At 41.9% G+C, this 7,477-nt stretch overlaps 1 protein-coding gene across 1 annotated transcript in view; it reads left to right on the top strand.

Moving 5' to 3' along the window:
• The first annotated feature begins 4,648 nt into the window (after nt 1-4,648).
• The window catches only part of LOC121923297 (monoacylglycerol lipase ABHD6-like), a 29,298-nt gene continuing 26,469 nt past the window's right edge, over nt 4,649-7,477 (top strand). The window contains exons 1-2 of the mRNA XM_042453602.1: nt 4,649-4,697; nt 4,786-4,922. The gene's annotated coding sequence lies outside the window, so the exon portion shown is untranslated. The remainder of the gene's footprint in view (nt 4,698-4,785; nt 4,923-7,477) is intronic.

Genomic DNA, 7,477 nt, shown 5'->3' with positions numbered 1-7,477 from the left:
GTATGCTCCCAATTCTGTCATCCAGGTCATTGATAAAGATGTTGAATAGCACTGGGCCCAGGTCAGAGCCCTGTGGGACCCCACTGGTCACTTCTCTCCAGGATGAAAAGGAGCCATTGTTGAGCACCCTTTGGGTTCAGCCAGTCAACCAATTACAGATCCATTTAACAGTTCCTTTGTCTAGCCCACATTTTACAAGCTTGTTTGCAAGAATATCATGGGAAACCTTGTCAAAGGCCTTACTGAAATCAAGATATACTATATCCACAGCATTCCCTTCATCTACCAAGCTGGTAATTTTATCAAAGAAAGAGATAAGGTTTGTCTGGCATTACTTCTTTCTCTGAAACCCGTGTTGACTTTTTGTGATTATGGCATTGCCTTCTAGATGTTCACAGACTCTCTGTTTAATGATCTGCTCCAGAATCTTTCCTAGTACTGATGTCAGACTAACTGGACGATAATTGTTGGGATCCTCTTTTTCCCCCTTTTTGAAGATGGGGACAACGTTTGCCCTCCGCCAGTCTGCTGGGATTTCTCCTGTTTTCCAGGAGTTTTCAAAGATTACTGCCAATGGCTCCGATATTACATTTGCCAGTTCTTTTAGTACCCTTGGATGTAGTTCATCTGGTCCTGGAGACTTATATTCATTTAGATTAACAAGGTATTCCTCTACTATCTCTTTACTTATTCTGTGCTGAAATTCCCCTGTTCTGTCCTCTGCTCCATTATCGTCAGGTTGAGCACCCTTTGCCTTTTCTGATAAGACTGAAGCAAAGAAGGTGTTGAGTAAATCTGCCTTTTCTCTGTCCCCTGTTAGCATTTTGCCATCCTTTCCCCACAGTGGCCCTACCATTTCCTTCTTCTTCCTTTTGCTGCGGAACTCTGGTTTCATTTGTAAACCTATTTTCAAAATATTACTAATTGTCTCATTTATCATTTGCCAATATTATTTGCACATCTACATAGCCACCAACAGTGATAGAAAGTTCCTGGCCCCTTTTCACATTTCCAGCATTTATTCTCTTTTAGCTTATAATATTTTTGCCAGTTTATCAGGTGTTAAGTACCATTAAAAACATTTTATAATAATTCTCCCTTAGATGTTGGGAAACTATGGCCTGAAGCAGACCGGCAGACTGGAATGGCCTCTGGCCACTCCAGCCCTGATCAGACCCTAATCGACCAGGGACTATGACAACTGCACAGTCCACTCTGAAAGTGGGCTGCCAGCCACCACAGCCCCAAATGTGCCGCGGGCAAGGAGTGACTTTTCTGCCCTCCTTTTACTGGCAGCTTCAGGCTGCCTCAGGCAGCTCCAGAGCGGCTTCTGGATGATCTGGGGGCATGTCTTGTCTGCACACCCCATCCCTGAATCAGCCAGAAGCCACTCTTTTTGGCCCCACATGTTTCAGACCAGTGTATCTGATTCCTTTTCATCATGTTTTTTCCCCACTGATCTAATGGTATGGGATGTCCCACATTTCTAGCTCATTTAATTGTGAAATCTTCCATCTCAATTCTCAATAATGTTTTATATAATATTTATATAATATTCCAATACTTTTATCTTGCTCATCAACTAATATTTTACCTATTTCTTTCTATATTCTTCCAATTCAAATCCATAATTTTTTTTCATCCGTTACATATTTTTCATACATTTACCTGTATGAAAATAAATTCAAACCAAATCATCTCTTCTTAATTCTTCTTGTTTCCTCATCTTTCTCTCACCATTGTGTGCTTTTAGAATATCCCTATATTTGCACCATTTCTCTTTCATGTACATCTCTTTCCTATAAAATCATCCCTGGAGTCATATCAGAATGGGTATTTTAGAAATAATACACAGCTTATATCTGTTCCATATGCGAATTAGGCCGTTCCTTAAACAGTGATTTGCAGAAACTTTATTTTGCTTTCCTTTCTCATATAGCAAGTAAGCATGCCAACCATATCTTATCCCTTCTCCTTCTAGTTTTAATAATCTTCCATCTTTCAAAGTTATCCTTTCCCTTAACCACATGAGCTAACTTGCCTCAAAGTACAGCTTAAGGTTTGGGAGACCCAGTTCACCTTGAGCATTCTGAATCATCTTCAATCTGACCCTTGTTTTTTTTTACCTCCCCAAACAAAATGAGAGATGTCTCTGTGCCATTCTTTAAATGGTCCATCCACATCTGAAACAGAAAAATCAACAGTAGCAGAACACATTATAAACCATCCTGGGCATAAAATGCTGTTTGAAAACACTGAAATTCTGGACCATGCCAACAACTATCAGGTCAGAATGCACAAGGAAGCCATTGAAATCCACAAACACCAAGACAATTTCAACAAGAAAGAAGAAACCCTTAAAGTGAACAAAATTTGGCTACCAGTCTTGAAAAACACCAAATTCAGGACTCAGCAAATGCAAATGGGAAAGCAACCAGAGTCAGGGACTTTCCCAGCAGACAATGATCACTAATTAAGCAGACACTAATCCTCTTTGCATATCCTCCCACCCTGAGGCCTGGCCATCAACAACAGAGCAATACACAGATAGACATGGAAACCACCCCTCCCTATCCAGGATCTTACACACACGCACACATATATATATAGATACACCCAACTCTCTTCCATGCATTTTCTGAAGATGTCAGCCACAGATGCTGGCGAAACATCAGGAATAAACTCTTCTAGAATATGGTCACACAGCCCGAAAAACCCACAAAAAACTATGGATACCAGTCTTCGACTTCATATTGTTTCAGTATATTTGCAAGAATTATTGAAAATAATTTGTAGTCCATATTTAGAAGTGGAATAGTTTGCTGGATCTTGCAGGTCTTTATTCTCTTTAGGGATCAAGACTATCTCTGCTTCTTTCCAGGTTTGGGAATATTTTCTTTTAATGCTGCATTCATAACTATTAGTAGAAAGTATGTAGTTCTTTGCTAAATGTCTTATAATATAGAGCTGTCAATCCATCTGGCCCCATGGTTTTACCTTCTTTACACTGTTTTATCATTTCCAATACTTCTGTTTCATCTATTAAAGCATCTGATTATCTGGATTAAGTTTCAATTTGTTTACCCTCATCCAGTCCATTACTGATGAAAGACACTGGTTTAGGACCAGGAAAGCCTCCTTCGATTGGGATGGAAAGGAGTAATAGAGTTGGGTTAATATTAATATTATTATTGTGACATATTAATGTCACTGCACCCCCAAAATTCTAGACAACCTCTCCCAGTAGTTTCATGTATATGTTAAATAGCATCGGGGACAACCCTGAGGGACCCCACAGGCCAATGGCTAGGGGGTGGAGTAGAAGTCCCCTAGCACCACCTTCTGGGTTCACCCCTTCAGGAAGGAATGGAGCCACTGTAAAACAGTACCTCCAAGTCCCATCCCAGAGAGGCAGCCCAGAAGGATGCTGTGGTTGATGATATCAAAAGCTGCTGAGAGGTCCAGCAAAACTAACAGGGACACACTCCCCCTGTCTAGTTCCCTGTGTAGGTCATCCACCAAGGCGACCAAGGCTGTCTCTGTTTCATATCCAGGCCTGAAACCAGATTGAAATGTATCTAGATAATCTGTTTTCTCCAGAAACCCCTGGAGTTGGGAAGCCACCACACGTTCCAATACCTTGTCCTAAAATGGTAGGTTGGACACTAGCCAATAATTATTCATTATAGGGATTCAGGGATGGCTTTTTCAACAAAGGTCCCACAACTGACTTCCTTAAGCAAGATGGAACTCTGCCTTGTTGTACAGAGGCACTGACTTCCCCTGAGCTGAGAGCATGTGACTTGGCCAAGGTCACCCAGCTGGTAACATGAGCTTTCATAGACATGACTCTACTTCCTCAGATGTGAGGAGAAAAGCTCATGCTATCAACCTCTCTATCAGTTGCAAAGGTACTAAAAGATCCCTTTGCCTAACTGATTTCCAGACTAACATGGCTATGTCTTTGAATTCTCACACCAAGCAGTAACATGTGGTGGCTTCCACTTCAATGCAGAGGTGAATCTGCTTTGGGTTTTAGTTCAGATTTTATAAGAGGCTAAATGCTGTCCCCAAAATATACACTCAGCACTTTAGTTTATTTAACCTTTGGATTAAGACTCATAGTGGATTCACTATCCTATGGATATGGAGACCACTAGCCTCCAGGCATCAAATGAAGATGTTCTTGGAATCCATAGGGCACCTTGCAAAACTAGATTGCTACTCCCTACAGCTTTGTTGTCAAGGCTCTGTCAGTGAGAATGTTTTTAGGACTGTGCGCATAGTTCTTCTGGTAAAACTACATAATGGGCACAAGACATAGAAGAGCATTTGTATGTACAGTGTGTGCTTCCAGAACATAGCCACCTTTGACCTTTTCAGTAAAATAAAGTTAGATATCTATTCACAGCTGGAGGCGAGCATGATAGAGGAAAAACAATCCTGGTATTTTCAGGGGTGTAATAATATTTATGGCCATTGTGTTTTCAGGGTGGCAGTAGCAACGGAAAAGGAATTTGTACTAACCAAGCTCTGGAATGCTTCTGTCTGAACACTTCACGTGGGAGGCAAAATGCTACCTTCCTAAATACCTGAAGAACTAGTTTACAGAATCCTCCACCCAGCTTCAAAAACCAGGTCCCAACAACAGTTGTGGAAATTTAGAGTGGCGGCAACTTTACAGCAGCCCATCTCAGGTAAGACACAATAAATAGATGCACATACACACATATTAATTAAATCTTTACTGGTTCACAACACTGATATCCTGCCTTATCTCCGAAGAGCTCTAGGTGCTTCACAACAAGTAAACCATTTCACCATTGCAAACACTGAGAGGGAGCCAAGGTACGGAAGCAAGGAACAGCAAGTACAAGGAAGTACAAGCAAATAGGTGTAATAAGCACCCAGGGGAGGAGAAGGTAAGCACTACTGATTTATTGTCTACGTATCTATTGGTTGGTATAGGTAATCAATTAACTTTTAAGTCCCCACATGAAGCAAAAACAAGAGCACAGCAAGGAGATCTAAATCCCAAGATGATTACCATTTAAAACGTCCCAGTTCAGTAGCTAAATTCCACCAACAAAAACCTGCAGATATTTATAGGTCTGGCAGTATGTTTATAACAGAAAACCTTAGGTGGCTGTCAAAACAGCATGCAGGTAAAAGAAGTCTTAGATTTATGCCAACAAGGGCCACAGGGCAGATCTAGAGGTCTGATTACTATCAACAACAGCAACAACATATAAACTTTGTTTTACGTTCAACTCAGTGTAGACTCAGGAGTTTATCGCACACATGTTTGTAAACGTTCTGAGGTCTCAATGGTAAAGGAATGGATTTTATCCCATAGCCTCGTTACCGAGACGTTTGCAATGGGTTCCCGTTCCGTTCCGTTCACGTAAAATGTCCCCGACGATTCTCTTCCGTCCTCCCTCACCAGTAAACGTTATGAGAACGGAAAATCCTCTGTGTGCGATATCCTAGGCGTTCCAATTGCATCCCCGTCCGATCCCTACAGTTATGACGGGCCATCATGATATCTTTCCTTTACCAGGTTCCCTTGCAAGATGTTTTAACAACTTTCATTCCTCAAAATTATAGAACATCTAGACATGTCTCTATATGAAAAATAAAGCAGGAAACAGTGTTTGATACCAGAAAAAGATTTCAGGTAGGTATGGAGTACTTCTACCAGATCAAAAAAATTGAACGTTTCATGCGGAAATGTGTCTCCCACATGTCGTCATCCCACAAAGTCATCACCTCTTCACGCCACCAATTCTTCCTAAGAATTGGACGTAACCACCATCTCTGAGGTGATGGAAATGTGGATAGCCATTCAAGGAGATCTGTGGGGGGTGCGTTCTCTACATCCATGAGCTCAGCAAGGGCATGTCTGAGAGCAACTTTTAAAAAAAAAAAAAGCGGTACATAAGTGTCCTCCTTCTTCTCCGTTCCTGCTCCATTATCAGATAACGGGAGATGGTATGGAGAAGGACCAAAATATGAGAATCCATCTTAGGATAGAACACACAGGGAACGAGAATGCCCCAAGCTCGCTTTGAAAACCGCACACAATTTTCTATGTAAACTGCGCATGCGCAAAGACGGGATGGTCGGGGCGTCATCAGGATGGGACCTGGCTGTGCGGTGATATCCGTTCACAGCAAGGTCCAAAAACGACAACAGGTCGTTTTCTCCGTTAGCGGTGTGCGATAGCGATTGTTCTTTTCGCGTTCACATAACGCTAAGAAGACTTAATGAGATAGCGTTAGTCGTCAGCCCGTTTCCTGATCTGTCCGCCTTGTCAACAGGAACGGAATGGGAAAACTGTGAGTACGATAAGGTTCTCAGTCTTTAAGTCTTTAACTACAGTTCATGAACTAAAATTTGGATAAAGACCTCAAATCAAGAGTTTTGTGCCACTGAAAACTGTTGTGCAGTTTTGAATGCCACATTGTGGAGCCAGCCTAGTGTAGTGCTTTGAGCTCTGCTCAGCCATGAAAACCCACTGGGTGACTTTGGGCAAGTCCTTCAGAGGGTGGTAGAGTCGCCTTTGGAAGTTTTTAAACAGAAGATGGATGGCCATCTGTCCAGGGTATTTTGGTTGTATCTTCCTGCAAGGCAGAGCAGTAGACTGGATGGCCATTGAGGTCTCTTCCAACTCTATGGTTCTTTGAGTGAGACAGAGACTAGAGTGATGGAGGAAGACTTGGAGTGAGTCTGTATCATCAAGCCTACTGAAAGGCCTATTCCATGGCAGCATGGGCAGCCAAGAAACTTTTTCCCCCTGCCACCAGTGCACTTCCAAGGAAGTTTTCTCTGAAATGCTATCTCTTACCTAGAGTGCCAGATAGATTAGTAGCATTTAAGAGATTAAATACATGGATGACACCATAAAGTAGAGAGCAGATCTGAAGGTCTATTGGACACTGGCGGATGTTTTGAGACAAGTCAGCCTGTACAAACAGGACAGGCTCCACTTTAACCAGGATGGAACTAGGCTATGTATGCTTAACAGAAACAAGGGGGCAGTTCTGCTTCTCAACTGAATTCTGGGGGAAAGCTGATGAGCTGCTAATGGGAGAAAATGTCTTTTAAATAAATACAGAGTACCATATATACTTAACTGTAAGTTGACCTCATGTATATGTCAAGGGCAGGTTTTAGGGCCAAAATTATGGATTTTGATATGACCTGTGGATAAGTCAAGAGTAAAACTTACAGGGCACGTAACAAAGGATGTAAAGGATGAAGCAAAGGAAAACGTTGTCAAAGAATTTACAAAATTCTATCAGACATAAATGTTTGTGTGCACCCTGTTAGGAAGGATCGAATTAGGGGAATTTAGTTAGCTCAAATTTACGAGAGGCGTGTCCTAATAACGCACGCAGCGGATCGTGTCCCTATGTGTATACCAGAGGTCATCTAGTCCAACCCCAAGAAACAGAGACTCCAATGCCAAAGGAGG

The sequence above is a fragment of the Sceloporus undulatus genome, chromosome 2, assembly GCF_019175285.1.
Source record: "Sceloporus undulatus isolate JIND9_A2432 ecotype Alabama chromosome 2, SceUnd_v1.1, whole genome shotgun sequence".
NCBI lineage: Eukaryota > Metazoa > Chordata > Lepidosauria > Squamata > Phrynosomatidae > Sceloporus > Sceloporus undulatus.
The sequence above is the reverse complement of the archived record's forward strand: the minus strand, read 5'-3'. Positions and strand labels throughout refer to the sequence as shown.